Raw genomic sequence first — 6000 nt, forward strand, 5'->3', positions numbered from 1 at the left:
GTGATATCTTCAAATTGTACTCATTTTTAGATATTTTGTAAAAGACAATAAAAGTAGGCCACTGGAAATTTTTTTTTCTAAAATTTTTATTAATTTCGGAGATATTGGGTCCCAAAATTTGGCCCGTTTTGAGAAAATTTTGCGCATTGAGTGCAATTGCTACTTTGAGGAGTAGTTTTAGCAACATGAATATGACAGAAACATTTCTTTTTAATTTTTTTACTAATCTGGGTAGATTTCTACAGTAAAAGTAAAAATTCAACAAGATTACATTTTCAGTTGTCTAGAAATCGTGGTCCGAAACCACAACATTTGAAATTTTACCCTAACTTTGAGCTCTAATATCTCTTAAGGCCAATACTTGCACGTAGTTTTTTTAGGTGTTTTTGAAAGATACTAAGACATACATTGACTTTTTGGAATAAAAACCATGTGCATGCAAGGACCTGGGAAGAAGTAACCTGCCAAAAATCACTTTTTGCGTTCAACGCGCTTTGATAGATTACCCATAACAACCGTGGCCTTAGGTCCACCATGATCAGTATAAGTTATTTATTTTCCTTAAATATGCATCTTCAAATATCTGAAAAAAAATCTATGTGCTCGGGTGATAAAAAACCTATAGAAGTCCTAGAAGTAGCCTTATTTTGCCAATTTTTTAACTAAAAAAAATACCCTAGCAACGGTATAGATATACTTAGCAACGGATACTTTACAGCCTTATTTAGTACTGCTATTAAAAGTTTTAACATGATACTTTTTTATAAAGGAACTGTACAAGAGAACTTGAAAAAAATACATATAGCACTTAAAATAAAAACAAATAAAAAATATATATAAATAAATACAATGTTCTATCTAATATAATATATTATATCAGGTAGAACATTGCTTGAGTTACATGACATAAATTTTTTTCAGTAGTTTTCAGTAGAAGAATTAAAATTTGTTAGTAAAAACTGCATTTTTTTAACATTAGTCAATAAATAATTAACAATAAACAAAACATGTCAGAGAGCAAGAATAAAGTCAGTCTTTATGAGAAATGCATATATTTTAATAAAGAGAAGACTTCTTGTGGTCCTTTTAAGTGTTGGAACAAAGATGGAATCTTTCAAGTTAATGAATTAACTGCTGACATAACTAATCATTTACAAGCTTTAAAGGTATGAATAATATTAGAGTATTATTTGCTTTTTTATTAAAAGAAACAGGATTTCTTACTCCATAGGCGGAAAATCTAACGTTACTGTTTTATAGCTACTACCGACAAACCAGTGGAATGAAAAAACCTTGATTGAAAGCCGACTACAAGCTTATCTTTTACGCTATGGCTCATTATGTGCGTACCATCGTTTTTCTTTTGGTATTGGCTGGAAGCAGCCAAACAGTTGTCAACACCCAAGACATGAACTTCAAATCGGTAAAAAAGCACCAAAAATTAGATCCATCCCTTTGAACACCCTTGCTGCTTATAATGAAAAGAATTTTTCACTTCCTGTTGGAGCCGTATTTTGCTTCAGCTACCTAAAAAGTATTTCTACAGTTAACAATATTGACGTGTTTGAATCAGCTCCAACACCAATAAAGTCTTGCTTTCCTGCTGATGACATATATGTTCCAGATAAAACAATCATTTCAGATGAAACTATCAAAGAATCAAAAAAAGCGGCTAGCTCTTTGTGTGAAGCATTTAGAGCAATTCCACTGTCCTTTAAGATAAAGCAAGTTCACCAGCAGCTGAGGAAAATTTTAAAGCCAAGTGAATATGTGACAACTCAACAAACTCAATCATTGTTCTGTAGGCAAGTAAATGAACTTGTATATTTACAAATACCCAAAGTATTTATGCTAAAGAATGTGACTTTTTTCTTTTCTTGGGACTTGAGATAAATATTTAGCAATTTCCTTTATCCTTCAAGTGTAATTTTTTAGATGGAGTAAGCAAAAAAGAACAGGAAGGTTGGCAACCACTTTTTGTGAAGAGGTTAACTTAACTGATGATATTATTGATGAAACTGTTGATATGAAAAATGCACCTGAAAACGAAGAAGATGATTTAAACAACGATATTCAGTTGATTGCAAAGGAGTTAGCAGCTGATTTTCAAATTGGTAATTGGATTATTGTTCCATACTTTATGCAATAGTATCCTGCAATAATTAAAAATGTAAGAAGTTTTAACACTATAATATTGTATTTTTGTGTATTGAGATCTATTACAAAATTATTGGTTTATTAACCATATTAACTAATTTCAAGGAATATTTAGGAAGCAGCAATGACTAGACGTTACTTTACCTCAACCATTAGGTCGATGATAATGGAATATATGTTTCTTGTATGGAATTCTCTGTTACACCTGGAAAGAACTGCTTCAAGTGGCCAACCAAAGAAAATATTCTCCAATGTTCGTCTCTTGACGTTGTTTGTAAGATTGATGCACCAACACCAACTAATGAAAAAGGTGATTATTCACTCTCAAAAGACGATATTGACAACGCGGAGATTCAGATCGGCCATTAATAAATTTGTTATATATTTTTCTTAATTCTTAGAAAACTGTATTTTCCATCAGTTTTAAACGGAAAAAATGATCTTGAAGTTTAATGGTTCTTTCTTTCATTAATAAAGTTAAAAAAAAAAATTTTTTTTTTCAAGTTCTCTTGTACAGTTCCTTTATAAAAAAGTATCATGTTAAAACTTTTAATAGCAGTACTAAATAAGGCTGTAAAGTATCCGTTGCTAAGTATATCTATACCGTTGCTAGGGTATTTTTTTTAGTTAAAAAATTGGCAAAATAAGGCTACTTCTAGGACTTCTATAGGTTTTTTATCACCCGAGCACATAGATTTTTTTTCAGATATTTGAAGATGCATATTTAAGGAAAATAAATAACTTATACTGATCATGGTGGACCTAAGGCCACGGTTGTTATGGGTAATCTATCAAAGCGCGTTGAACGCAAAAAGTGATTTTTGGCAGGTTACTTCTTCCCAGGTCCTTGCATGCACATGGTTTTTATTCCAAAAAGTCAATGTATGTCTTAGTATCTTTCAAAAACACCTAAAAAAACTACGTGCAAGTATTGGCCTTAAGAGATATTAGAGCTCAAAGTTAGGGTAAAATTTCAAATGTTGTGGTTTCGGACCACGATTTCTAGACAACTGAAAATGTAATCTTGTTGAATTTTTACTTTTACTGTAGAAATCTACCCAGATTAGTAAAAAAATTAAAAAGAAATGTTTCTGTCATATTCATGTTGCTAAAACTACTCCTCAAAGTAGCAATTGCACTCAATGCGCAAAATCTGTTTATATTTTTTTTTTGCTATTTCTTTTTCACTTAGGTTCTTTGAATAAAGAGCATTAATTTTACCACGTTCGTAATCAGTGATGTCTTTTGCTATGCTCATTTTTTAAATTAAACAAGATAATTTAAAGCCATAATTTTTAAAATTCATAATTAGTTCAATTTATGTAAAAATAGTTTATATAAAAATAATTTTTATAAAAATAGTTTATAGAAAAATGATTTAGAGAAAGATTCTTAAATGTTTTAAAAAATCCAGCGGTTTAAAAGTTTGTCGTTTTGAAAATATTCTTAGATTCACCTTTTTAAATTTTTTTTCTGTAAGTCCAAATTTTTTGGATATTCATGCATATATCTATAAGCTAGTTGCTTGCCAAAGCGCAAATTCAACCCACTTTTCTCTTAAGAAAGCATATACATTCATTTGACTCAAATCCAACACAACCCAACCCTAAAATACTTTGTAAACATATCATATTGAAATTCTGGGGAAATGTTTGTTCAAAATAAAGATTACAAACCCTTTGTTTGATGAACTATTAAAAAACTAATTCTGTAAGATCACAAAATTTTGTCACACAAGATTGTCTGCTTTTTGTGCTTTAAAAATGTGATAGACAAGTAATAACATTCATCAATCAAAAAGTTCAAATTATTCTAGATATACCAATTGATTTCTCTGATTTTCGAGTCACAAAGGGAACATGTGAGAATTACAGAGAGAAACTAAGGAAAAGGATACTGTCTAGCCTGTCATCTTGCCACCTGTCTTCATCTACAAAAACATTTTAGTCAGACCAGAGACATGAGACCAAAAGTCATTTTGCAAAGTTGGAAGGTTGAAATTTGATCAGAAGCATTTACTCATTACTGATCCCAATCCATCATCACTAAAAACCTACAGAAGAAGAAGCTCAGAATGTCTAAGTCTTGTAGGAAAAGGCCTTCCCCATGAGCACAATCAGGAAATAATTTGGAAAAGTATGCAAAACCTTGTGACAAAAGAATTTGGAAATTTTAGAGCGTTAGTAATTGCATGTTTTGGACAACAGCTTGATCCACATTATGTAGAGAAAATTGATGAATTTCCAACCTTACAAAGCCTGATTGGCTTTGTCAAATGTTTCAATGATACCAAAGGTACATGCAGTCTTCTTTCACACCAAAGAGTTAGTTGAAACAAATCGCACTACACTTCTTTTCACCATTCCTTTGCTTCACACTGACAAAGGTTTAAAAGAGCCCTAAGCCATCCTGATTATGGTAGCAGATTGAAGATGTGCATTGTGGACTACAATAGCAAACATAAGTAAGACTCGGAAACCATGTTATTTTTCATAACATTTTCAGAATAAATCATTTCTCAACCTAGAAGAAGTTAAGTTTACATCCTTATTCTATCTCGATTTACTTTCTAATTTAAGTGTGTTATAATAATGAAATAAAAAAAAGATTTACTGCCTTTTCTGTTTCATGTGCTTTTTCTGTTTCATGTGCTTTTAGAATAAAATTTTAAACGCATATTTTTTTTTCGAACCCTATTCGTTGATTTCGGTTTTTTCATTTTTGGAATCCGGAATGTAAGTACTTTCATCTCTCCGAATGGTTTTTTGGGAAAGGCGGACTGAATTTTATCTTTAACTTTGTAACGGTGGTCTTGATATCAGTCTTTTTACATCAGAAATTTTACATTTACACTTGGAAAAAAATCTTGCCAGTTTTAAACTTTCACGTTCTAAATTTGTCGGCTGTCAGTAAAATGAGAACTGCGAACTGAGAATCTGTGAAATGTGAACTTTCTTGCGAACCAAAACATTATATATGAACATTACATTGAGAGACAATGACAAGCCACAAAAACGAATATTTGAGAAAAATGATTTTTAATTTTAATTAAATCTATAATATCAGTGCTTATGTACTTTTCTCTTAAATTTATGCATCATAAAAGTGCTAATTAATATTACATATTGGACAAAAAAGAAATATATAAAAACGCAAAGCAAAACGGAAAAGTTTTATTGAAAAAAACTGTGGCTTGTAATACTATTGCAAAAACAAAACATAACTAATCTAATCTAATTTAAGAACAAAAAATCACTTTGATTTAAAATAATTTCAGGTTCTTCTTCATTTTCTTCAATTATGGTTTATAAATTATGGTTTGTAAATTGTTGCAAAATTGGGGGCGTATTGACGGTATATACGGTAATAGAGTTTTAACATTGTCAATCTTTTTCTTCCATATTTTCAATGATGTTATGTATTTCTACTCTTACTCAGCAAGTGATGTCTACAGCGGTCTTTCTTTCTTTGCAATATTTACTTGTTTGTACTCATCTTCATCTACGTAGCATTTGATATAGAAAACCTTAGTATTTTCTGCATTAAAATGATAGGAAACTGCGTTAGCGAAATTTAATCTTTTACCATCGTTTTTATGTGTGATCCTTTTAATGCAACAAGAATAACAAACTCGCTTGTAGGCTGTTAACTAACTCGCTTGTAGGCTGTTAATTCAGGGTATTAAACTGTATTTGTAACATTTATAGATTTGATTAGGATATTACACTAAAACAAATATACAACAATGTAACAAGCCGCAATCATAAACTATTTCTCTTGTATTATAGTATTAAGCACAATATAAAAACAAGCCAAAAAATAAATATAAATCTTTACATGTTG

At 30.5% G+C, this 6000-nt stretch overlaps 1 long non-coding RNA gene across 1 annotated transcript in view; it reads right to left on the reverse strand.

The window, feature by feature from the left end:
* Window positions 1-5655: 5655 nt before the first annotated feature.
* The window catches only part of LOC149880110 (uncharacterized), a 624-nt gene continuing 279 nt past the window's right edge, over window positions 5656-6000 (reverse strand). Inside the window, exons 1-2 of the long non-coding RNA XR_016446107.1 lie at window positions 5995-6000; window positions 5656-5883 (exon numbers count right to left, since the gene is read on the reverse strand). The exon at window positions 5995-6000 is cut by the window's right edge and continues 279 nt beyond it. This is a non-coding gene — a long non-coding RNA (uncharacterized LOC149880110). The remainder of the gene's footprint in view (window positions 5884-5994) is intronic.

The sequence above is a fragment of the Hydra viridissima genome, unplaced genomic scaffold, assembly GCF_058129835.1.
Source record: "Hydra viridissima isolate aposymbiotic clone 2 unplaced genomic scaffold, HvirCarnegie_v1 scaffold_13, whole genome shotgun sequence".
Lineage (NCBI taxonomy): Eukaryota > Metazoa > Cnidaria > Hydrozoa > Anthoathecata > Hydridae > Hydra > Hydra viridissima.